The 27,576-nt window shown below is 43.1% G+C and overlaps 1 pseudogene; it reads right to left on the bottom strand.

Annotated features, from left to right (window-relative positions):
- Positions 1-1,274: 1,274 nt before the first annotated feature.
- On the bottom strand, positions 1,275-27,576 carry LOC141114476 (uncharacterized; annotated as a pseudogene).

The raw sequence follows: 27,576 nt of genomic DNA on the forward strand, positions 1-27,576 counted from the left end.
TTTTTGCAGCCTTTTCTCTCTCTATCCCTGTCATTTTTTGCAGCTCCCTTCTTCTCTATCCTAGTGGTGGCTGCAGTTTCCTCTCTATTCTTGTAGTTTCTGCAGCTCCCTCCCTCTTTATTCTTATGGTTTCAGCAGCTCCTTCATTCCCCATCATTGTAATTTTTGCAGCTCCTTCCTTTTCTACCCCTGTGGCCTCTGCAGCTCCCCCTTATCTCTGTCCTTGTAATTTTCTACAGCACCCTTCCTCACCCTATCCTTATAGTTTTCTGCAGTTCTCTCTCTTTCTTTGTTTTTTTTTTGCAGCTCCCTCCTTCTCTATCCTTGTGGTTTCCGCAGCACTTGCTCTCTCTGTCCTTGTCATTTTCTGCAGCCCCTCTCTCTCTATCCTTGTCATTTTTTGCAGCCCCTCTCTCTATCCTTGTCGTTTTCTGTAGCTCTCTATCCATGTCATTTTATGCATCTCTTTCTATCCTTGTAGTTTCCTGCAGTCCCCCTCTCTCCCTCTATCCTTGCACTTTCTGCACCCCCCTCTCTATCCTTGCCATTTTCTGCAGCCCCTCCCTCTCTATCCTTGTCATTTTCTGCACCCCCCCCCCCCTCTATCCTTGTCATTTTCTGCAGCCCCTCCCTCTCTATCCTTGTCATTTTCTGCAACCCCCCCCCCCCCCCTCTATCCTTGTCATTTTCTGTACCCCCCCTCTATCCTTGTCATTTTCTGCACCCCCCCCCCCTCTATCCTTGTCATTTTCTGCAGCTCTCTCTCTATCCTTGCAGTTTTCTGCAGCCCCCTCTCTCTCTATCCTCGTCATTTTTTGCAGCTTTCCTTCTCTCGATCCTTGCCATTTTCTGCAGCCCCTCTCTCTCTAGCCTTGCCATTTTCTGTGGCCCCCTCTCTCACTATCCTTGTCATTTTCTGCAGCTTTCCTTCACTCTTATCCTTGCAGTGTTCTGAAGCCCCCTCTCTCTCTATCCTTGCCATTTTCTGCAGCTCTCCTCTCTCTATTCTTGTCATTTCGTGCAGCTCCCTCTTTCTTTACAGTTTTAAGTAGTTTTCCTCCCTATATATCTATCCTCTCTGCAGCTTCCTCTTTCTTTGTGATATTCTATAATTGCCCCTTATTTTCCTCCCCTGTTCTGTTTCATATTTACACTATCAAGAGTCCTGAGTAGTGCTGGAGACATAGGACTCCATATTGTACATTTGATTTATCGTATAATTGTCATCAATGTTAGTAATTCCAAAGTGATTTATGGAAAAAAAAAAAAAACTAAACAGTTGATAGGCTGGTTTATGTTGAAAATTTCTGCTTTTACAAAAAAGATTGTACATCAATACTGTATATTGTGTCTCTTTCAGGACAATTCTGTGGATTTTTTAAACACCCTGTTGTAAAATTTTTTCCTCTCCAGAGTTTTTAAAATATGCCAGGTCCACCAATGCAGCCTAATTTTCCCTTAGCTGTGCAGTCCACTTGTACCAGTTGTTTAGAACTTCTCTCCCTCAGTCCATGATAGAACTTTCCCCTTTCACATCTGTGTGTTACCATAGCACACTGTCACAGTAGTGAGCAATGCAACGCAACTGCAGCGGACCACAAGGCACTGCATTATTAGAAAAGGTGTTAAGGTGCACAGTCCGCCTTTAGGGATTGGACACACATCTGATTTGGTCCAAACAGCGTAATAACTCTACGTTTTGGACCAAGGGAGCCACAGGAGCAGCATACAGCCCGCTGCCAGCAGCTTGTCAAAACCAATGACAGGTTGAAATATACAGCGACTGTACTGAATGATACTCGTGTTCAGGTACCTATGACTGGAACGCAGAATTCCTGCATTCAGTGCATATGTCCTTGAACGCTTACAGCCCTAAAAAGTTAATACCGCTCGAAACAGCGTTCAGTTTTGTATTTCAGCCTGACATTGAGTCTGACAGGATGCTGAGAGGGGGGCCTGTACACTGCACCTGTGTGACCTTTGCCCCAAAATGGCAGGTTTTTACACTGTACAGACCAACCACCCCTGTGGATGAGCTGTAACATTGTAACAGTGCCATGCTAGCACACAGTAAAGCATTATTACAATGCATAGGGGTAAATTTACTAAAGGCAAATCCACTGTGCACTGTGGAAAGTGCAGTCATGTAGTTCTGAGGGGAAGATCTGAAATGAGGGGAAGCTCTGCTGATTTCTATCATCCAATCATGTGCAAGCAAAAATGCTGTTTTTTATTTTCCTTGCATATCCCCCTCAGATCTACAGCGACTGCACTTTCAAGTGCACTTGTAGAGCACAGTGGATTTGCCTTTAGTAAATAACCCCCATAGTGTGAAGGGGGCTTAAGGAAACCTGTATTAGGAGAATTCCAGTCACTGCCAAACTCTCCTTCTGAAAATACTGGCTGCCTGGCTTTCTAATTTAGAGGGCTTTAGTTATTTTTTGAGACCCGGTACAAGCATGCACATTAAGTGATCTGGGTTAACAAGCAGCCTAGCTGTTTTGGGTTGATGACTTTGTAAAAGTAGAGACAGCCAATTAGTTAATATTTTCAGAAGGTCAGCATGGCAGCCCCATGTTTCCTTAACATTACTTCTCGTGATCTAGAAGGCCAAGGGTAGAAAGCTCAGTTTTCAGACTGCCAACATTCTAAAATCATATACAGTAAAACCTTGGATTGCGAGCATAATTCATTCCAAAAACGTTTGTAATCCAAATCACTTGTATATCAAAGCGAGTTTCCCCATAAAAAACAATGAAAAGTCAGGTGATTCGTTCCACAACCATTTATTCATAAGTCCTTCAGTTTATAGTCCATATTCAAAGATTATAGCAATGTGATAGGTTGTGTAACCATAAAATGTCCATCCACAAATGGAAGCCTCCACAAGGGGATTAGAAGCAAAATCCGTCAGGAGCTCCAGAGTATAAAAGAGAAGAGAGGCGCCTCTAAGTGTAGCAATATGTTGCTAAATGTTGTTTGCTTCTTTTTCGGTTCCTCAGTAGAAGCATCCTCAATCGAAAGAGGAGTATCTTCCTTCTTTTCAATCTGGTCAAAAGCCTCCTTATTCCTTTTACTTTTCTTTCTTTTCAGTTCATCCTCCTGGACATGTTCAGGCTCCTCTTGTTCCTCTATACCATCAGTGATCTCAAAGCGATTTTTTTTTGCTTTTTGACTTTTTCCTTTCATGCACGCGATATTCTTCCTCATTCCTTTCCACCAGCTTCGACTCATTCTCATAGTCACCATTATTCGGACTACGTTTCTTCTTTTTGTGTTTTTTCTTGGGCTCGGTAGAACCATCTGAGCTGTCTGCTGGGCTGGGTTCGGCGCTCTGCTGAGCAGACTCTGTACGCCTGGACTAATATTTTTTTAAGCTCTGCCATTTGTTTGGCAAAGTATAGAGTTACCGATAAAGAACTGGTCACTGTATTATCCAACTCAACCTAATTTTTAGGGCTTGGGCTCTCTTGTTCCTTTTCTTCAGAGTCTGCATTAGCTTCATCCTGGAGGATTAAAGAAAGAACACGTCAGTATGCCATAGATCAGAAGAATTTTTAATTATGCCGCAAAAGTAATAAAAATTTGCAATGTCTCATATTGCGGTCCCCACAAGGTTTCACTTTCTTCTCCTGCATGTTTTTTTCCAGGAGAACAGAGCAAACGACTTACTTTTTTCTATACATAGTTACATATTTAGTCAGGTTAAAAAAAAAAGACACAAGTCCATCTAGTTCAACCAACATTAAACCCTACACACCATTAGAACAAAGGAGTCCAAGATGTGGTAGGTTGAAATGGTACTTTGGCTAGTTCACTTGTGCAATGATGACACCTAGCCATTGCATGTTACCTATCTTTAGGTTGATGTCCGAGGAACTGATTAACCGGTTCAATACAGGGCATTTTCACCCCCTTCCTTCCCAGACCAATTTTTAGTTTTCAGCGCTGTCGCACTTTGAACGACAATTGCGCGGTCGTGCAACGTTGTACCCAAACAAAATTGACGTCCTTTTTTCCCCACAAATAGAGCTTTCTTTTGTTGGTATTTGATCACCTCTGCGGTTTTTATTTTTTGCGCTATAAACAAAAGAAGAGCGACAGTTTTGAAAAAAAAAAAAAAAACACAAAATGTTTTACTTTTTGCTATAATAAATATCCCAATTTAAAAAAAAAAAAACTAATTTTTTCCTCAGTTTAGGCCGATACGTATTCTTCTACATATTTTTGGTAAAAAAAAAAAAAAATCGCAATAAGCGTATATTGATTGGGTTTGCGCAAAAGTTATAGCGTCTACAAAATACGGGATAGATTTATGGCATTTTAAAAATTTTTTTATTTATTTATTTTTTTTTACTAGTAATGGCGGCGATCTGCGATTTTTTTTGTGACTGCAACATTATGGCCGACACATCGGACACTTTTGACACATTTTTGGGACCATTCACATTTATACAGCGATCAATGCTATACAATTGCATTGATTACTGTATAAATGTTACAGGCAGGGAAGGGGTTAACCACTAGGGGGACACGAGGAGTTAAATATGTTTCCTAGGGGAGTGATTCTAACTGTAGGGGGTGGGGACACACAAGGGCAGGAGACCGATCGGTGTTTCTCTGTACTGGTAACACACAGATCTACGGTCGCAATCGCGAGCGCCGGGCACACGCACCGGGTCCCGAGCAATGCCGCGCGCGCGCCCCCTAGACGGCCGGGAAGCCCAGGACGTCATATGACGGCCACCCAGGATGGGAGATCCCATCTCAGGCCGTCATTTGACTATGGTCGGGTAGTGAAGTGGTTAAGCAATGCCATGGGCTCCAAAGTAGATGGTCTCCTCAAACTGACAAAAATAGTTCAACCAGTGCTTAACAGGGGCCTAAAATGCAAGAGATATTCTTTTCACTTCTAGGTCCAATCTAGCATTGTATGGGATTAATACCTATATTGATCCTGCAGCTCAAAGTTTTTTTTTTTTTTTTATCTAATGCATGGAATGCAGGCTTTAGACCACTCTAATTTTTACACGCAGACCGAACCTCCCAGAAAAGGTAAATTTTTATCATTTTTCGAAACATACATGTATGTGCCAATTACTGAACGACAACAAAAGAGAAATTAATTGTTGGGTTTGCATACACTAAGATTTTACTGGTTGTAAAATAGTTAAAGACCTAAGGGCCACATAATTGGCCAGACGTTTCCTTTAATAAAATCAGAGTGTAACGGAACTTCTCTACAATTTTTACAGTTTGATATTTCGCAGAAAAAAATCCATCATGGTCAAAGTTAAACTACTGCATTACCATGAGAAGCCTTATTAAAAGAGATTATATATTGCTTGATTGATTGTCTTAAAAGCTTGGGCTGTCTTCCTCTTGGATGGACATCTGGCCAACAGTCAAACATTATGACAGAGAAATTCCAGCAATGATCCAAATAAAAGCTCTGCATTTCACTTTCATCCCACGTCCAACATGGGTTTGAGGACTTTGCTTGCATGTTTTGAAGAACCACCTTGGTCCTCTCAGTATTGGAACATAATTTATTATAGTAACTAACAAATCAAATCATTTTTTTCAATCCTGCAGAGATATCAACAAACTGAACACAGGATGTGTCTGACCTGGGGACAAAACTGCAGAAAACATGGACATATGATATTGTGTGCATTCACTTTAATGTATTAAAATGCAAAGCTATCACTGGGCTTATGAGTATAATGAGCTATCGGGATCTTTACAACTTTTTGTGCACCAACCAGAAACAGTTACCAAGTCCTCCCCTTTGACATGTGTGAAATAAGCTGTCTATGGATGTCAAGATCATCAGTAGGCATGGGAGATAAGAAATCTACCCACAGCCACGCAGGTCCTAATATGACTTGTTACTTTGTCTATGTTATAGAACATGAATTTGTGGACACTGGAAAAAAAAAAAAATTGGAGAAAAGGGAAAGATCCGTCAATGATGGAAACTCCAGCCTGTTTTGAATAATAACAGCTACTAGTGCAAGCAAAACTTCAGATACACTGCTTCTATTGATGTATTAAAAAACAGTGAAGAGTTGATTGCAGTTAGGCTAATGCCCCGTACGCACGGTCGGATTTTCCGACGGAAAATGTGTGATAGGACCTTGTTGTCGGAAATTCCGACTGTGTGTAGGCTCCATCACACATTTTCCATCGGATTTTCCGACACACAAAGTTTGAGAGCAGGCTATAAAATTTTCCGACGACAAAATCCGTTGTCGGAATTTCCGATCGTGTGTACACAAATCCGACGCACAAAGTGCCACGCATGCTCAGAATAAATAAAGAGATGAAAGCTATTGGCTACTGCCCCATTTATAGTCCCGACGTACGTGTTATACGTCACCGCGTTCAGAATGATCGGATTTTCCGACAACCTTGTGTGACCGTGTGTATGCAAGACAAGTTTGAGCCAACATCCGTCGGAAAAAATCCTAGGATTTTGTTGTCGGAATGTCCGATCAATGTCCGACCGTGTGTATGGGGCATTAGAGTGATTTCTCGGTAAGGGAGAAGAGGTCCATCACATTAGGACACTACAAAAACTGAAGGCTCATGAAGTAAGATAGGGTTATAGGGGAACATTTCCTCTAAAGCTTTGCCAATGTCCAATCACCTGAAGGTACCAGCTTATAACCCAGGGTCTGTAAATATCAAGCCTGTGACTTGTACTGTATGATTAAAGGAGAAATCCAGCCAAAGCTCGTTTGGCTGTACTTCTCCTAAGGATCACAGAAGTGCAGTTAGTTTTGCATTCCTGTGACCCATTTTCCGTCACCAATGTCAGTCCAGGCACCGTGACATTTAGGCCCGTGTGTACAGCAGCCTATCCGACAGAAGCCGGCCATGTGTTCTGGTGGGGGACCGTCAATAGCTGGGGAGATTGCTGTACAAACATCACATAGTTAGTACAGCGGCTCCTCCGAATCGCTTCAGTTTTTTTTTTGTTCAGCCCGCTGGGTTGAATGAAAAAAATAAAATAACAGTGTGTACCAGGCTTTAGGCTTAGATGGGACTGTTTATGGCTACTCATAGGATGAGAGGTGCTTTTGACCATTAAAGTTGAACTAAACCTGTTTCTTTAGAGCCCTTTCAACCGGACAGACCAGATCGGGTCCGCCTGTCAGTTTTTCAGGCCGATCCGATCAGACCCTCCAGTCTCCTCTATGGAGCGGCAGGTATCAACATGTCCATTGACACCCGCCGACATTTGATCCGATCCTGTCTGCAAAAAACGGACAGATAGGGATCTGTTCCCCATCCGTCTGGCGGACGAGAATGGCAGTCGGGTGTAAATAGACAGGCGGTCTGTTTACATTGGACAGTCCTTAGGGTGGAGCAGACACAGACCAGCCATCTGCCTACTTAGCAGGGATCAATGGACAGATTCCCTGCTGAGCAGGTGGACTCCAATGGAGCTCGCCCAATGTGGAAAAGGCCTTAATGGTTTCCCAAAACAGTTACATTCAAGGCATGCTGTGAATGATAACTGTCATAGTTGCTTGTGGCCTCAACAGAACTGTCAAGACATGAAATGCCTGGTATCATAGCTGATCACATGTGCAGCACCATGGCAACTGCAGATCATACAGAGTTAAGATGGCAGTTTTCCAGGCTGTAAAGGAAAGGAGGGTTTAGATCTGCTTTAACCACTTCCCGCCTGCCATATAGCAAAATGATGGCCACAAAGTGGTTGTATTATCCTGACTGGACGTCATATAACGTCCAGTCAGGATAAGCCGCAGGGGCGCACAGCACGGCGATCGGTGGTGTGGTGTGTCAGCCTGACACACCGCATCTCTGATCTAGGTAAAGAGCCTATGACGTAGGCTCTTTACCATGTGATCAGCTGTGTCCAATTACAGCTGATCATAGTTTAAACAGGAAGAGCCGTTTATCTGCTTTTCCTCCACTCTCACTGACAGGTGCGAGTAGAGGAGAGCCGATTGGCTGCTATCCTGACAGGGGAGGTCTGTGCTGATAACCAGTACATTGATTATCAGTGCAGACCCATCGAGGATACCCACTTCAGACCACCATGGATGCCCACTAGGGGGCGCCAACCAGTGCCCATTAGGGTGGCACCCTGTGCCCAATTATGCCTGCCATTGCCTCCTGATCAGTGCTGCCTACCATCTATCAATGCTGCCTATCAGTTCCACCTATGAGTGCCCACCAGTGCCACCTATCAGTGACACCTATGAGTGCCCATCAGTGCTGCATATCATTGCCACCTATCAGTGCCCAGTGCTGCTTATCAGTACCGCCTATCAGTGCTGCATATAAGTGCCTCATCATCAGTGCCCATCATTACCATCTCATCAGTGCCAATCAGTACTGCCTCATCGGCGCCCATCAGTGCAGCCTCATCAGTAAGGAGAAAACTTACTTATTTACAAAAGTTTTGTAACAGAAACAAAGAAAAAAAATTTTTTTTTCTAAATTTTCAGTCTTTTTATTTGCAGCACAAAAAAATAAAAACCCCAGTGGTGATCAAATACCACCAAAAGAAAGTTATATTTGTGGGGAAAAAATGATAAAAATTTAGTTGGCACACAGCATCGCATGACTGCGCAATTGTCATTCAAGATGAGACAGCGCTGAAAGCTGAAAAATGGACTGGGCAGGAAGGGGGTAAAAGTGCCCTGTATTGAAGTGGAGTTCCACCCATTTAAAAGTCAGCAGCTACAAAAAGTGTAGCTGCTGACTTTCAATAATCGGACACTCGCCTGACCCACGGTCCAGCGACGCGGGTGCAGGAAGCCTTGCTCCTCTCTGCGGCGCTGGCATTCTAACTGTGGGCACCCGGCTGTGGCTTTACAGCTGGGTGCGCGCCGCGCTGTGAATGGCTGGGCAATCTTTTGGGACCTGTGACGTGTCCCAGAATATTGCAGGGAGGGAGGGGGGAGAGGTGATCTTCCTTCCGGCGCCAGGGGAGGAAGTGGAAGCTGGGTGCCTCTAAAAACCGGGTACCCGCTCCCCCCCAAAAGAAATGACATGCCAAATGTGGCATGCCAGGGGGTCACCAGCACTTAAAGAGGAAGTTCCATTTTTGGGTGGAACTCCACTTTAAGTACTTTCCAATGTCTGGGTGAGGGACCTGGGTAATCTGTCCATCTTCTGTGAGGTACTGATCTCTTTGTGTACATTGTATGAGAAACAGCAATGGATCCTGGCCTACAAGGAATAACCACATAAAGAAGCACAGGTTATATTATTCAATTCTAATACATGGTGTACAACTTAGGGTGTATCAGGAATACCTTTTGAAGTATGACTACGAAAAATGTTGCATCAGACTTGAAGAATGGGTAGATAACCTCTTGTTGTGTGTACTGTAAGCTCCACCTTATTGGTCCCTGCTGACAGGACTTTAGTTTACCCAAAAGAACCTGGTTTGGTGATATTTTGGCTACAAAAGATAGGCCAGCCTTTGGCTCTTGAAGACACTTCCACCTAAAGTTAGGCTAATACTTCACAGTCAAATCAAATGGTCAATGGACAACATCATTAGTGTGATATAAAGCATGATATTATAAGGTAGCTATAGCTTCGTACAAGTATGCACAGAGTAAAGCTCTTTTACAAACTTCCCATATATCGTGCAGTATAAGAGCGCCGCAGACCACCTGTTCCTTGCAAGCCACCATTTTCCATCTGAGTGAGTCTTGCCAATCAGCAGGCACTCCCCTGTACCAGAAACTGGCAACACCCGTCTCCACTTACTCTTCTGAATTCCGCTTCTGACAACTTAATGACTGTAACTGACTACTGATAGAAAGTAATGCTCTCGAACGAAGAATTCTCAGTACAAAACATGTTTTTCCTCCCCGCTTTTCTCTCTCCTAACTGAGCCAAGCAGGTTTAGAGAGGCGTTTTGATCTTACAAACGAGAACCCCATGGTCACCAACTTTGTATGTTGATAGGAAATTTAATAAGCATGGGCCAGTGCACACAGAGCCAGCAGGGCATGAAGACAGGCAGGATGGTGCCAGCCCCAGGAAACTATTCAGTTGATGGGGGGAAGCATTAATCATCTTGAGGTGCAAGTCCATGCCAGCTTCGTGCCCCGCTACCCCTACTGCCAACAGCGCAGGCCGTCTGCTCACACATCGATGGCAACTTTTATCAGTGTTTGGGCTGCCAAGCTGTACTACTGGAGTTATGGCAAATTTAATCATCAAGCCACCCACATATGCTTTCTGGTACATAGAAATGAAAGAGCTAAAGCTCAAGAATTTATACTCCAATAAATAAAAATATGTAAAAAAGCATGTTTTTTTTCTAAACGTAGGGCAAGGGTATTGCAAAGGTACTTTATGCTGCTCCTTCCTCTGTCATAGGATGACTTGCTTGACCTTTCTGAAGATCATCAAACTGCCACGTGTAGTGCTCTCTTTTCTTAGGCCAGAGGTCTTCAAACTACGGCTCATAGGCCACGCCTGGCCTGCTACAAGATTTTAGCCAGCATACAGCAACTAGTCCAGTATCTGCCATCAGCATCATACCAACCAATGATACTGATCATTAAGGACACACTGCATCATTCCTTGCTATGGTGCTGGTGGCCGTCCCGACCGCATCATGGAAAAGCATAATGCTGCTCCAGGGAGGCGACATTCATTGCCACCCCAGCATGCTGGGGTGCAGGACTTTGATGTGCAAGGGGAGGCTTTGATGTTATAGGGGGGCTTTCGATGGGGTGGCAAATTTTATTTATGAATTTAAACACTTCAGCTCCAGAAGATTTACCCCCCTTCGTGACCAGGCCATTTTTTGCTATAGGGCACTGCATTACTTTAACTGACAATTGTGAGGTTGTGTGACGCTGTACCCAAATAAGGATATATGTCCTTTTTTTCCCCACAAATAGAGCGTTCTTTTGGCGGTACTTGATCGCCTCTGCGTTTTAAATTATTTGCGCTATAAAACAAAAAATGAAAAATAAATATAAATTATATATATATTTAAATATATATTTATATTACTTTCTGCTATAAAAACGCATCCAATTAAAAAAAAAAAAAAAATTTTAAAAATCAAATCTCTTCATTATTTAGGCCAATATGTATTCTGCTACATATTTTTTGTAAAAATAATCCCCAATAAGCGTTTATTGATTGGTTTGCGCAAACGTTATAGCGTGTACAAACTATGGGATAAGTTATGGAATTTTTTTTTTTTTTTTACTAGTCGCGATCAGCGACATTGCAGCGGAAAAATTGGACACTGACTGACACTTTGCATTGTCACTGTACTAATGACACTGGCTGGGAAGGGGTTAACATCAGGGGCTATCAAGGGGGTTAACTTTATGCCAGACCAGAGTTTTACTGTATAGTGGGAGGTGCTTGTACTAAGGGAAGGCAGGGACACAGGATCCATGTCTTCCTAACTGCCAAAACAGCAATCTGCCTTGTTTACATAGGTAGACTGCAATTCTGTCTGTGTACTGAATGATCAGTGGGCGCCAGGGGACATCGGGTCCACGGGACCCACTGATCGGCTCTCGCTGTGTAGAATTCACTCCAGGAGCGAGCCGCCGGTGGCACGCACTTGTGCCTAATACCCAGAAGTGCAGGATCATGTACATATACGCAATCCTGTGCAGTGCCGCCATCCTGTAGCAGTAAAACTCGGCAAGTGGTTACAAAACTGTTTTTTTTTGTCCCAGCAAATATTTGAATATTGTACAAAGTGGCGTTTGTACTGAAGAGTTTGGAGACCTCTTGCTGAAGCTAATAGGATGGAGACTGGCAAATACACATACAAAACAATTTTTTTCCAAAAGCACCAGATTGCAGCAGCTGAGAGGGGTGCATATATATATATATATATGCATATATACACATGTTGTGGCTCTTGACAAGGCAACATATCAGTGGTACACAGTGGCTCAGACTGCGTCTCCTTTGGATGTGTGCATCTGTGGGATGTTTGAGGATCCGTTTGGACCCTTTTCAAGCCATTGAACAGTATCTGTAATATGGACTCTTGATACTATATATTTATCAGCTTATACTGCATGATATTAGGGATGAACATCATATCCTCCTGACCCAGTGTGTCTTTTCATCTTATGTTGTCTTTGTCTGCGCATACACAGCACCATTTTGAGCTTCCTGCTGATGCGGTCCCGGGTTGTTTTCAGGTGTTTTCTGTGCCCACTTCCCCCCTCAACCAGGAATTCTTTTATTTAACCCTTGCTGTGTCTATCTGTGCCTCCTTGGCTCATTTGGTCATTCTTCCTTGGCTCTGATGGTTCATTGGACACATTGTTACATTTAGAATAAATTGCATATCGGATCATCCCTGAAGAAGGTGTATAGGACACTCCGCAACGCGTAGGAAACATCGAATGCATATGATCATTTGTTACATGTCCATATTTTGAGTGCATATGTTCTCTGTGATATTTCGGAAATATTATGCACTCGAAAGTTATTTGCACAGATATTTTTAATATGTTTGTATGAATATTACGGCATTAATTTTGATATATTGTCTAAATAAAACTACAGTGGAACCTCGGATTACGAGCATAATCCGTTCCAGGAGTATGCTCATAATCCAAAGTACTCGCATAGCAAAGCGAGTTTTTCCATTGAAGTCAATGGAAACTAAAATAATTTGTTCCTCATTGACTTCAATGGGATGCAATAGCGCATGCGGCCAGAGGCGGGGGGGCGCCGGAGAGCCTCGGAAATGGCCGAAAAGCCCTGAGGACACTTCGGCTGACCTCGGCAAACCTCAGAAAGACTTCCTACCCGAGATTTGCCGAGGTCAGCCGAAGAGTCTTCAGGGCTTTCCGTGCATTTCCGAACGGCGCCGATCGGCGACTTTCGGCTCTGGCGCCCCCCACCTCAGGCCAAAAGCGGTACTGCACAACGCTTTGGCCTGAATCATGCTCGTTTTGCGAGACAACACTCGCAAACCGAGTTACAATTTTTCAAAATACAGTGCTCGTATTGCGAAATGCTCGTTAACCGCGTTACTCGCAATCTGAGGTTCCACTGTACTTTATATATTTTTTACTACATTGTATGTCTCACAATCTATGCCTTTAAAGTCCCACCCCTAAGGGGAAATTTTGTACCATATTCAAGATTGGGATGTTGGCTGACAAATAGCAGATTTTTTCTTAAACCTCCATTTTTTTGATATCCCATAGTACAAGCACCTCCCCCACAGTAAGAAAGCACATTTTAGGTGTAGGCACACATTTAACCCTTTGATCGCCCCTGATGTTAACCCCTTCCCAGCCATTCGTATAGTGACAGTGTGTATTTTTAGCACTGATCACTGTATTAGTGTCACTGGTCCCCAAAAAGTGGCAAAAGTGTCCAATTTGTCTGCCGCAGTCCCGCTATAAGTCGCTGATCACCTCCATTACTATTAAAAAAAACAAAAAACATAAAAACATCCCATAGTTTGTAGACGCTATAACTTTTGTGCAAACCAATCAATATACGCTTATTGGTATTTTTTTTTTTACCAAAAATATGTAGCAGAATACATACTGGACTAAAATGTATGAAGAAATTCGATTTTTTATTTTTTTTTTTTTAACTGGGAATGTTTTATAGCAGAAAGTAAAAAATATTGTTTTTTTTCAAAATTGTCGGTCTTTTATTTTTTTGTTTATAGCGCAAAAAATAGAAAACCGCAGACCTATCAAATACCACCAAAAGAAAGCTCTATTTGTGGGGAAAAAAGGACATCAATTTTATTTGGGTACAATGTCGCACGACAGCGCAATAGTCAGTTAAAGTGCCGTATCGGAAAAAAATCGCCTGGTCAGGAAATGGGGGGGGGGGTAAACCTTCCGGAGCTGAAGTGGTTAAACTGACTTAATCTACAGATTGAAATTCATCCCTTTGATCTGTAGATGAAGAAAAAAAGTAAGATACAAAAAGAAACAATGTTTCTTTTTATCTGGCTGAGCAATGTTGTTGATAAACATTGGCTGCTTTTTTTTTCTTCCTTTTTTCTTTTTTTTTTTTTGACAGCTCCAATTGCTGGGACTTCAGTTTATACTTCAGTTGTCAACAGGGGAACCCCACTGACAGCTGAATGAGTCATTGGTTGTTAGGGACCTTAAGCCTTTGGAATACAGAGTAAAAATATATAATTAATTGCAATAAACTATTTTAAATTGTCATACAAATATACATTTGAAATTAAATGTTTATTGTTTTTTGTCAATAACATGGTGTGGACGGATTTCTGCCAGTCACATGCTGTGTCGTGCTCCCCCAGCCTGTCTTAGAATAAAAGGGAGCAAAAAACATCTCCAAGAACTGTCACTACATGATTCCTGGAGAACATTACACCCAAACGGGAGAGACTTCACATACTATTCGGCACCACACAACAAATACACAAGAATTGACCATTTTTTTATATCACAAAATGACCTAGCATTACTTTCCAAGGCCTCAATTGACCCAATGGTTATTTCCGATCATAACCCGATATCCATTACCCTTGACTTCCCCGCATCCTGACCTAGAAACAGAATTTGGCGCCTTGATAACTCAACATTAACGGACGTCGACATCACCCAAAAACTGAACAAATGCCTACAACACTATTTTAAGGAAAACGTTCCTGGGGAATCGAAACAATCAAGCATTTGGGCTGCACATAAGTGTGCAATCCGTGGAGAAATTATCTCGCTCAATGCTAACAAATTCAGACTTAAGAGAGAACGCCTTACAGCCCTATATGCAAAAATACACACGCTGGAAAAGGCTCACAAACTTTCACTAGCCACAAATTCACTAACCGATCTCACTAAAGCTAGAGAGGAGCTCTTAGAAGAATTAGGTAAAACCATGAAGCGCAAATATGTTTTAACACAAAAACTATTTTACGAATTTGGAAATAAATCTGGAAAACTATTGGCCAAGGCATTACAATCTAAGAAAGCATCACATACCATACACACGATTAGAGATTCCTCAGGAACAAATTTCTCCACCCCGGCAGAAATCGCCAACCAATTTGTTCGATATTTCTCGGATCTATACAATTTACCCACTTTTAAGGAGACAAGTCCCAATACAGAAAGAGAAAATGCGTTAAGAGATTTTCTAACCCAATACTGCCCGACGTCCATCTCTCCAGAAGACATAGAACACCTAAACCGCCCCATTACTCCAGACAAAATCTCAAATGTACTAAAACAACTCAAGCCAGGCAAAAGCCCAGGCCCGGACGGTCTGACTGTGGGCTATTACAAAACTTTCCAAGAGATACTGGTTCCTCACCTCACCAAGACCTTTAATGAATTATCTTCCTCTCCCCAAACAAACAAAGACTTATTAGAAGCACACATCACACTTATACCGAAACCCGGCAAAGATGAGACACTGGTATCCAATTACTGGCCTATTTCTCTCCTCAACGTTGACATGAAAATATTTGCCAAAACTCTAACCAATCGAATTCTCCAGTTCCTTCCCAACTTAATTTCATTAGACCTGGTTGGATTCATCCCTGGCAATGAGGCTAGAGATAACACTATAAAAGCTATCAATGTCCATCATTGGCTCTCAACGTCCTCCACACAAGGCTTTTTCCTATCCCTTGATGCGGAGAAGGCGTTCTACAGGGTGGCATGGGACTATATGACTGCAGTTCTACAGGCTATGGGATTTCCAGCTCTTTTTATCCAAATGATTCTAACGCTATACGCTTCTCCCACAGCCAGAATTAGAGTTAACGGTCATCTGTCGGACGCCTTCTCCGTGTCTAATGGCACCAGGCAAGGGTGTCCGTTATCCCCGATTCTTTTTGTCCTTTCCCTAGAACCCATACTGCACAAACTTAGGACCAACCCCGATATTAATGGCATCGAAATCAAGGGCAAACATTACAAACTTGCAGCATATGCAGACGATATTCTCCTCTTCCTCTCCAACCCTTTAATTTCGATCCCTAACTTATTGAAAGACTTTGCCCTCTTTCACAAACTGTCTAATCTGAAAATAAATTTCTCCAAATCCAAGGCCCTCAATATTTCTCTACCACCAGAGATAGTCTCTCTATGCCAAACTAACTTCCCTTTTAGCTGGGCTCCTCACTCTCTTACATACCTAGGCATCCAAATTCCAGCCAAGTTAAATGATTTATATGATAAAAACTACTCTCCATTACTACAAGCCATAAAAACCGATCTCAACAAATGGTCGTCGGGCCAATTTTCCTAGTTTGGGCGCATAGCCATTTTAAAAATGATTATACTACCCCGTATATTATACGTTTTACAAACGGTCCCGATCAATTTACCACCAACATTCTTTAAAACGTACAAAAAAACTTTGTAGAAACTTTATTTGGGCCCACAAACCCCCTAGAATCAGCTGAGATAGAATGACTCTTCCAAAACTTAAAGGTGGACTAGGCTTACCAGATATACATAAATATTATACAGCATGCCATCTCACTAGAGTAATTGATTGGCACATACATACGCACTTGAAAGATTGGATCGCTTTGGAAGATTCATGTGACAGTATCCCTTTATCCAATATCCCATGGCTTAACGATAAGGTCATTCCCAGAGTATATTCAAATCACCCGCTCATAGGACCTACCTTACATAGTTTCAAAACTACGTGTCAATCCCTCACACTAACTCCTACACCTGGCCCAATGACTCCCCTGACGAACAACCCTGACTTCCCACCGGGAGTCATGAGAAACAACACTACAAACCATACCACTGAACACCCGCTGAGAGCCCATCACTTCTTCCAAAAAGGTTCTATTATTCCATTTTCGGCTCTAGCTGCACAATACCCAGACAGAAACATTTCCCTTTTCCATTTCCTACAAATAAGACATTTCTTAAATGGCCATACACCCACATCGCAATGGTCCAGAGAATTACACCCTATCGAATCACTATGCTCTATGACATGCCCCCAAAACCACTTAATTTCTACTGTATATTCCATGCTTTATGGAGAAATCAATCACAAAGACAACCCAACTAATCAGAAATGGGAAAGAGAACTTCAAATTGACCACCAGAAGATTGGGACAACATATACAAGCATACCCACAAAGGCTCTATAAACATCTCTGCACAAGAAAACAACTTCAAACTGTACTCAAGATGGTACCGGACTCCGGAACGAATTCATATCTTTAATCCTCACATATCACCTTTGTGCTGGAGATGTAACTCCGAAGTAGGTACTCTCCTCCATATTTGGTGAGAATGCTCGCTTATTAAACCATTCTGGGAACAGGTACACAGCTTGATATCTCGAATAACCACGTACACACTGGACCTTTCAGCAGCTCAGTTTTTGCTACATCACACAACCCTACCACAATCCACATACAGGAAGTCCCTAGCACTTCACCTCATAAACGCTGCCAAACAATGTGTCCCTCTATTTTGGAGAAAGAACAACCCACCCAAAATTTCAGACTGGTTAAAGCGCATAGATAAGATAGCAGAAATGGAAGACCTAATTCACCAAGCCAACGACAATCCCACAAAATTTCGCAAAACATGGGCATGTTGGCTACACTTTCGAGAATCCTCGGAATTTCAAACGCTTCTCCTCGACCCACCCCACAGACACACACTGGGATTTAGTTGCTCCAATACATAAAAGTGCTGATTTGAGATAAAATCCGAATACCCACCAGATATACTTGAGTCTTGGCCGTACTAGTTTAGATTCACTCTTTTTGAGTTCTGCACATATCGGGTAATTACCCCCTAATTCACCACTTTTCTGATACCCTCAACATGAAAGGAAGGAGAACCAATCACACCTCTACCATTAAAAGTTCAAAACTCCCCCCCCCCCACAATTCAGAGTGTAACCGTCAACACTACCAACTTCCCCCACCCCACCTTCTACCCATACCTCATTGTAGCTCTAAAAATTATAATCCTAAAACAATACCCACGAGAATTCTCGATAATGTCTATGTGTCCAACACTAAAAATACCTTATAAATAGCAATCACCACCTCCCCCACCTTGCACAGTTTGTTCCCAATAGGGGTGCTTGGGTTGGGGGAGGTATAACGTTGGTCCACATGACAATCATGGGCCACTATATACACCACAGAAAAAGCAAAAACAAAAAATAGCCACTTCTTACTACATCCAAATTATCCTGGACAAACCGGAACTCCCAAACCCCACAGATATGTTTCAAGAGTTTTTCATCAATAGCCTAGATAAACATGTTCTTTACCATTGTTTTTGTAAATGCACACATGGTTAACTATAATTACACTCCATAGAGATAGTTCTGAAATGCTCAATGACTAAACTTATGATCTAATGTAATTGCTCCATTTATGTACATGATAACATCCTGTATCACCTGTTATTTTGTATAATTTTATCTTACTCGATAAAAATTTTATGGGGAAAAAAAAAAAAAAAGAATAAAAGGGAGGTGAAGACTCCATCAATCTACACGTAATATCCCACCCCTATTGTGTTTAGCTGGTTAGTGTGAACGGAGGAGGAGGCAGGGAGTGGGCTATCGTTTACCACTGTGTATAGGCCCACATGTGTCTCTATAGTCACATGGGCTGCTCAGATGTGAGGAAATGCTCAACACAGAAACTCACTGAAAACTGAGCATGTGCAGAGCTGCCAACACTGCTCTGCAAAATCCCTAACTGCAGCGGGGACATGGACAGAAGGGGGAAATAGAGAGCGGAAGGATCAACCAGGTTTTTTTGCAGAATACAGAAAACGAATCTCATAGTGACTTAGTATGAACAGCATGTAATACACCATTTATTGATCGTTTGAATGATGTGGCTTTAATGACACTTTAACTGCTGCGTTAAAGGCGTATATTCTGGCTTTATGGGAGAGCTCCAACCTGCCAATCAGATCCTATTGGCTAGCCAGGGGCACCGAGATCCAGGAACATGGAGAATCTTACAAGGGCGCTGAAAGGGCAAGATGAGAAATATTGTGAAATTTGGACTCCACACTTTATTTACAGAGAACAGCCACTCTAACCTCTCAGCAGTAGCCTCTCTATGATTTTGGACATAAAGAGCTTCTTCTCTTCCTCCCATAATATTACCCCCAACCCTTTTATCCCTCTTTTTTCTTCTCTTCTATGCATCTTCCTAGCTTCTCTTTTTGCTTTTTCCAGGTTAGGTCCTTGAGTATAATCGCCTCCCGCCCACCGTATAGACAAATAAACGGCAGAGCGGGTCATATGATGGCACCCAGTCTCGGTACGCAACGTGGCAATCGCGGCCGCACCGTGTCCCTGGGGACACGGGGTGACCCTGATTTCGGTAAAGAGCCGTGGCTCTTTTCCCATGTGATCAGCTGTGTCCAATCACAGCTGATTCACATGTAAACAAGGAGATGCCGTTTATCGGCTCTCCTCGCCTCATACTGATGGAGGGAGGAGAGGAGAGCCAATCAGCTCCTCACAGGGGAGACCTGTATACATAATCAAGGCACTGATCATCAGTGCCCTGATTACAGTAAAGCCCAAACAGTGCCCATCAGTGAGGTCAATCAGTGCTGCCTTTCAGTGCCCACTAGTGCCAACTATCATTGCCCATAAGTGCTGCCCATTAGCCCCACCTTTCAGTGCCCATTAATGCTGCATATTAGTGCCTCCTCATCAGTGTCACCCCATCAGTGCCCATCAGTGCGGCCGCATTAGCGCACATCAGTGGAGAAAAATTACTTATTTAAAACTATTTCTGACATAAGCCAAGAAAAAAAAAATGTTTTTCAGAGAGTACTTCCGCTTCCGATCGCCTCGGCCAGTGATGGCGAACCTTGGCACCCCAGATGTTTTGGAACTACATTTCCCATGATGCTCATGCACTTTGCAGTGTAGTGGAGCATCATGGGAAATGTAGTTCCAAAACATCTGGGGTGCCAAGGTTCACCATCACTGGCCTAGGCAGTCAGAGTGGAAGTATAAACAGGTACCTGTCAAAATGAGGTACCCCCGCCCAAAAAATTTCATTTCCCAAACCGGAGTGGGGAAAGAGGCCTTAAAAGGAGGAAAAGTGTTGCCTGCCGACGAAAGCGTCATGAGTCAAACATAATGTTCTGTATGCCGATTGTATTAAAGAATAGAAGTGTCCTTAGGAGCACAATATGTGGGCCCTACGAATACACTGTATTGTTTGAATTACAATGGATATGATTTGTCATACTCTTTCTGGAATGGTGATACCGTTTCCATTATATATATAAAAAAAAAAAACGCAAGGGTCTCCAAACCTTCAGTGGAAGGGCCACATCATATATTTTACAAATATTCACATGCTGAAAAACATTAGTTTAACCACTTCAATACCAGGCACTTAGAAGCCAATTTTCAGCTTTCAGCGCTGTCACAATTTGAATGACAATTGCGCGGTCATGCTGCACTGTACCCAAACTATTTTTTTTATCATTTTTTCCCACAAATAGAGCTTTCTTTTGGTGGAATTTGATCACCTCTGCAATTTTTATTTTTTGCGCAATAAAAAAACCCCGAAAATTTTGAATAAAACCGTAAGGAAAAAAAAAAGTTTTTCTTTGTTTCTGTTAATTTTTTTTGTAAATAAGTACGTTTTCTTCTTCAGTGACGGGCACTGATATGGCTGCACTGACGGGCACTGATAAGGTGGCACTGATGGGCACCGATGAGGTGGCACCAATGAGGTGGCACTGGTGGGCACTGATAGGCGGCACTGATAGGTGGCACCGATGGGCACTGATAGGTGGCACTGGTATGCAGCACTGATGGGCACTCATAGGTGGCACTGATGGGTACTTATGGGTGGCACTGATAGGTGGCACAGACGGGCACTAATAGGTGGGCACTGATGGACACTGATAGGCAGCACTGATGGACACTGATGGGTGGCATTGATTGGCATTACTCAAATAATGTCTTACTTAGAGGTGCCAGTCAGTGCCCATTTGTGGGCACTGACTGGCACAGATTGGGCAAAGAATGGGCACATGTGGATGGCCATGGGGGATGTACCTGGCCATCCACATGTTGGGGGCTGGCAGCTTCCCTGGTGGTCAAGTGTGGGCATCCGAAGGGGGGCTGCGCTGATAAACAATCAGCGCAGACCCCCCCTGTCAGGAGAGCTGCCGATCGGCTCTCTTCTACTCGCGTCTGTCAGACGCGAGTGAGGAAAAGCTGATCAACGGATTTTCCTGTTGATATCATGATCAGCCGTGATTGGACACGGCTGATCACGTGGTAAAGAGCTTCCGTCGGAGGCTCTTTACCGAGATCTGTGTAGCGGTGTGTCAGACTGACACACCGCACCACCCATCGCCGTGATGTGCGCCCCCAGTCAGGATAACGGAACTACGCCCAGTCAGGGTGATGGAACCACCGCCCGGCCGTCATTCTGCTATAGGCCGAGCAGGAAGTGGTTAACCACCTCCCACCTGCCGTCATTTCTCTATACAGCGGGTGGGAGGTGACAATAATATGTCCAAATTCTGCATCCATGGATCTTACCAGAGCTTGCTGTGCCATGGCAATCGTTCAGTTCGGCCAGAAGTTGGTTGAAATCATCTTGATGGGAGATCCATTTATTCTGAAATAAAAAAACAAATAAAATGGATTCTGATTAAAAAGCATTTCAAAAACACAGACACATTGACCATAAGAAAAGAGGAACAGCGTATATGCAAAGGGCCCCTAATGACCCACCTATACTCACCTTATATGGACTCCTTTACAGCGCCTACCTCCAACGCAGCCGATGCTGAAATTAGCCGTCTTGGAGAACTAGGGGACAGAAGATGTCACTCCCTTGGTCATGTGACAGTGCTGGACCCTATACTCCCCCATACCTAGTGTCACCTGCTGTGAATGAGGAAGGAGCGGTGAGAAAGTCAGGTGAGTAAAAGAGGTTGGAGGCCCTTTGAGACGTCACTTTGGACCCAGCAAAAAAAAACAAAAAACAAAACACGCACACACACACACACACACACAAACTTCTAAGAGGTTCAGAGATGGAAACTGCACAAAAAACAAGTAGAGGATGAAGTACTAGTCACCAGTGTTGCCTGTGGTCTCCCTACAGCTGAACTTCTCTCCATTACTGACTTACCATGCCATGTTCTATACTGTGTCTCTGTGCAGAGGCAGCCATCTTGGTAGAGGAGAACGGCTTTGCTTCCTCATGCCACGACTGCCCCCTGCTTTAGCTTCCCCCTCCAGCAAGGAGAACAGCGAGCAACACTGTAGTGACCTCACCAAATCTCACTTCAAATTTCCTGAGGCTACCAGGTTTGGAAGCAGGGAAACCCCTTGCACTGCAGATCCTCTGGTATAGCTTCCTCTAAAGCAAGGAGAACCGGCGGAAACGGTAAGGCCGAGAAACGCCGGCAAGAGGTAGGAGGGAATGTCTGGGGTGAATCAATTAAAAAAAAAAAAAAAGCTTGACAAGCAGTTAAGAGGCAACATGGAAATGAGCCCACCAGGGTACCCCCCCCCCAGCCCCTCTGGTAGTACTTAGGGGAGGGCTCATTTACATCTGCAGTGTATTGGATTTTAAACTCATCTTACACACATTTTTGAAGCATTAATCTCTATGGCCTGGTTCACACGGGGCTTCAGTTTGTATAAGAGCGGCAAGCGTTGACAAAGCATTTGCAGAGCTTTTGGCAAGATTTGTTGAAACTTTTAAAGTGCCGTTCAGATTCAGTTTGTAAACGTTGAACACGGATCCTAATGGAAGTGCTGATTGCCACTTTAACTCCTTCACGCCGCCTTCCGTGGCTCTCCCGTCCCACCGGGAGGCCCAGCGACCAGCCGGCACATCCTTCAGCTGGCCGGAGATCCGAACGAAGCCAGAATCAGATCTAGTAACCTGGAAGCAATGTCATGACATCTCTTCCTGTTTACTGGAGCTTAAATGCACCACATTAAAAAAAGAATGACAGTATTCAAAACTGCCAAACTTGGTGTTGTTAATGCTTTTAAGTGCAAGATCCCTCCATAAAGATCCCTCCATAAAGATCACCTGTCACTGCCTGTTACTGTCACAAGGGATGTTTACATTCCTTGTGAGAGCAATAAAAGTGATCAGAAAAAAAAAAAAAGAAGGAACAGTGCTTAAAAATTTTTTTTAAAAGCGCCTCATCCCTCCGAGGGAACGCGCAGAAGCGAACGCATACGCAAGTCGTGCCCGCAAATGTAAACGGTGTTCAAACCTTATGTGAGGTATCGCAGCGATCGTTAGAGCGAGAGTAATAATTCTAGCACAAGACCTCCTCTGTAACTCTAAACAGGTAACCTGTAGAAATGTTTAAAGCGTCGCCTATGGAAATTTTCAAGTACAATAGTTGCCATTTCACAAGTGTGCGCAATTTTAAAAGCGTAACATGTTAGGTATCTATTTACTCTGCGTAACATCATCTTTCACATTATACAAAAAAAAAATTGGGCTAACTTTATGGTTTTGTTTTTTTTCCTTCATTCATGAAAGTGTATTTCTTCCAAAAACATTTCATTGGAAAGACTGTTGTGCAAATACAGTGTGTCATAAAATATTGCAACGATCGCCATTTTATTCTCTAGGGTCTCTGCTAAAAAAAAAATAAATAAATAAATGTATATAAACACACACACACACACACACACAATGTTTGGGAGTTCTAAGTAATTTTCTAGCAAAAAATACTGGTTTTAACTTGTAAGCAAATGTCAGAAAAAGGCTTAGGCATGAAGGCATTAAGCAAGCTTCTGCAAGCTTCAGAACGTCTTGAAGCTTGCTGAAACCCTGCTAGCAGCTTGCTTAACTACTCCTCGACCGCGCTACAGCGTAGTCGTCCAGTTCTGGGAGGGTGTCCATGGATGTCCTCCTAGAACCCCCTGGGGAGACGCATTCGGCGCGCTCTGTGATCACAATAAAGGGACAATCACAGTGGCCTTTTGCCATGTGATCAGCTGTGTCCAATCACAGCTGATCACATGTAAACAAACTTACCGGTTATCGGCAGTCCTTCCCTCATGCACTGTCACAGCGTGAGAAAATGAGAACAGGTAACTGGCAATTCTGACCAGGGATCAACAAACCCCAGGCACCAGGTCACCATTGCGACCAGAAGTTTTGACCTGGCGCCTGGGCTGCTCTCCACACCCTGCGTGCACCCCCTCTGCTGTGTATCCCGGGCTCCGCTTGCCCATCTGTGGGCCGGCGACCGGCATAGCGAGAGCCGCCAAGTAGAGAATCGGGGGGGGACGAAGGAGGGCAAACACACGTCTGTTCTCCTTCCCTTCTAGTTGTTCCCATTGACAGTTACCCCTGCCATTAAGGCCGTGAAAGAATGTAATGCAGTGCAATATGTATTGCATTACACTCAGTGGAGCACAGGGGAGACATGACGGGTCTTTTAGACCCCAATAGTCTCATTAAAGTGAACCTGTCACCAAAAAAAAATAATAATACATTATCACATAGAGGACTTCTTGTCCACTATGTGATGGAAAAACACAATAATACATATTTTTTTATTGGAAAATATTAAAGTTACACATAAAACCCCCCACATATACGCACAAACATAAACGCATGTGGCCGGGTGCCTACGTCTAAAAAAGTCAATTGTGATACACATTTTACTGCACACGTCCGAATGAGAGCAATAATTCCAGCACCAGACCCCCTTCGTAACACTAAACTGATGTCCTATAGGGGGCTTTTTTTTTTTTTTACATTTTTTAATGAATCCAAGAGACAAGACATACAGGGTTAACATAATGAAGACACAGAAGCAAATTATAATCCATGAACATATGTGGTGCTACACCTCATAACAGTTTGTAATATTACAGAAGAGGAGAGATTAATGACGGAGATTAAATTGATTTCCAGAGTTTATAGTACGACAGATCGTCTCGATACACAGTTCTACTAGGCATAGTATGCACTCCCTTACCCTATGGGAGTGTGTTTGTATGCGTGGTGAGAAAATACAGTGCTATTCCATGAGTCTCGTCCCTTACAGTTTTCCTTATATCTGAAATAATAAGAGTAGAAAGAAATAGCTTTGGACAGTAGGTGGGGAAAAAGGAAAACAAAAGTGGAGAGAAGAGGGGTATAAAAAAAAAAAGGGGGGGGGGAGGGGGGCTTGTAAAGCGCCGCCTATGGAAAAAATATAGGGTACTGACATGTTTAAAGGTTCGACATGTTGCAACCTCAGCTTTTATATTTTACCAAAAATTGGGTAATTTATTGTGTTTTTGTGGCCCCCAAAATGAACTTTTATTGTGGATTTTTTTTACTGAAATTTTGTGTTTCCTAGACCTTTGCGTGACATAACAAAATTGGAACTACCACTATTTTATTCCCTAGGGTGTCTGCTTTCAGAAAATATTTCATGCTTTGGGATTTACACTGATAATTAATGCCCTAATTATCAGTGCAGCCCCATCAAAGCCAATCAGCGCACACCAGCGCCGCCTCATAATGCCCATTAGTGCAGCCTCATCTCATCAGTGTCCATCAGTGCAACCCTATCACTGCTGCCTCATCAGCTGCACACCAGCCCTGCCTCATCAGAATAAAAATAGTACTTATTTGCAAAATTTTATAACAGACGTTAATTGCCACCAAAAGAAAGCTCTATCTGTCTCATGACAATTGTCATTCAAAGGGTGACAGCTCTGAAAGTTAAAAATTGGCCTGGGCAAGAAAGGGGTGAAAGTGTCCGGTATTAAAGTGGGTAAAGCAACAATAAGTTCTCCCATTAGGATCTGTGTTCAACATTTACAAACTGGAGTTGAAAGGTACCATAGCTTGCTGAAAGCTCTGCAAATGCGTTGTAAAATCTTGCTGTGCACAGTGCTCTTATACAAGCTGAAGCCCATGTGAAAAAGGCGTAAATGACATGCATTTTTATGTAAGCGTATGACGGATGCAACAAGCACCGCACCTAAAACTGGACATGTGTGAACGGGGTCTAATGCCGCATACACACGAGCGGACTTTACGGCAGACTTTGCCCGGCGGACTTTTCGACGGACTTTACGACGGACTTTCTGAATGAACGGACTTGCCTACACACAATCAACCAAAGTCTGATGAATTCGTACGTGATGACGTACGACCAGACTTAAATAAGGAAGTTGATAGCCAGTAGCCAATAGCTGCCCTAGCGTGGCTTTTTGTCTGTCGAACTAGCATACAGACGAGCGGACTTTTTGACCGGACTCTAGTCCGTTGGATAGATTTGAAACATGAAACCACAGGACATGGTTCCAGTAATCCATGTCCTTAGTCTGCTTGTCTTCAGCAAACTGTTTGCGGGCTTTCTTGTGCATCATCTTTAGAAGAGGCTTCCTTCTGGGACAACATCCGTGCAGACCAATTTGATGCAGTGTGCAGCGTATGGTCTGAGCACTGACAGGCTGACCCCCCACCCCTTAAACCTCTGCAGCAATGCTGGCAGCACTCATACGTCTATTTCTATGACGCTGAGCACATGCACTCAACTTCTTTCATCGACCATGGTGAGGCCTGTTCTGAGTGGAACCTGTCCTGTTGAACCTTTGTATGGTCTTGGCCACCGTGCAACAGCTCAGTTTCAGGGTCTTGCCAATCTTCTTATAGCCTAGGCCATCTTTATGTAAAGCAACAATTCTTTTCTTCAGATCCTCAGAGAGTTCTTTGCCATGAGCTGCCATGTTGAACTTCCAGTGACCAGTATGAGAGAGTGAGAGCGATAACACCAAATTTAACACACCTGCTCACCATTCACACCTGAGACCTTGTAACACTAACGAGTCACATGACACCGGGGAGGGAAAATGGCTAATCGGGCCCAATTTGGACATTTTCACTTAGGGGTGTACTCACTTTTGTTGCCAGCGGTTTAGACATAATGGCTGTGTGTCGAGTTATTTTGAGGGGACAGCAAATTTACACTGTTATACAAGCTGTACACTCACTACTTTACATTGTAGTAAATTGTCATTTCTTCAGTGTTGATACATGAAAAGATATAATAAAATATTTACAAAAATGTAAGGGGTGTACTCACTTTTGTGAGATACTGTATATAGGAGTATAAAGGGGACCTGTCAGGGTATACTTATTTTTGTGAGATACAGTGTGTGTGTGTGTGTGTGTATATATATATATATATATATATATATATATATATATATATATATATATATGGGATCTCTTAAAACCCCATTATATATAACAGAGGGGGGGACCCCATGGTGTTCTATGAGATATATATATATATATATATATATATATATATATATTTATATATACCTCATAGGAAGCCTATATATATATATAGTGAGAGAACTCATAGAATATCAGAGATAAGAACACAGAAGCAGTCTCTCCATGTTTTCAGGGAGACAGATCAGAGCGCTCCACACAGGGACAGCTCATTCTCTCCATCATAATAACTACAATACAAAGGAGACCCTTCATCCAACATACACAGAACCCAATGAACACCGATCACCCCGCACTCAGCAGCCAGCATCGCCATGGTGACAATGCGGTGGGTGGGGGGGGGG

This window comes from Aquarana catesbeiana, linkage group LG12 (genome assembly GCF_042186555.1).
Source record: "Aquarana catesbeiana isolate 2022-GZ linkage group LG12, ASM4218655v1, whole genome shotgun sequence".
Taxonomy (NCBI): domain Eukaryota; kingdom Metazoa; phylum Chordata; class Amphibia; order Anura; family Ranidae; genus Aquarana; species Aquarana catesbeiana.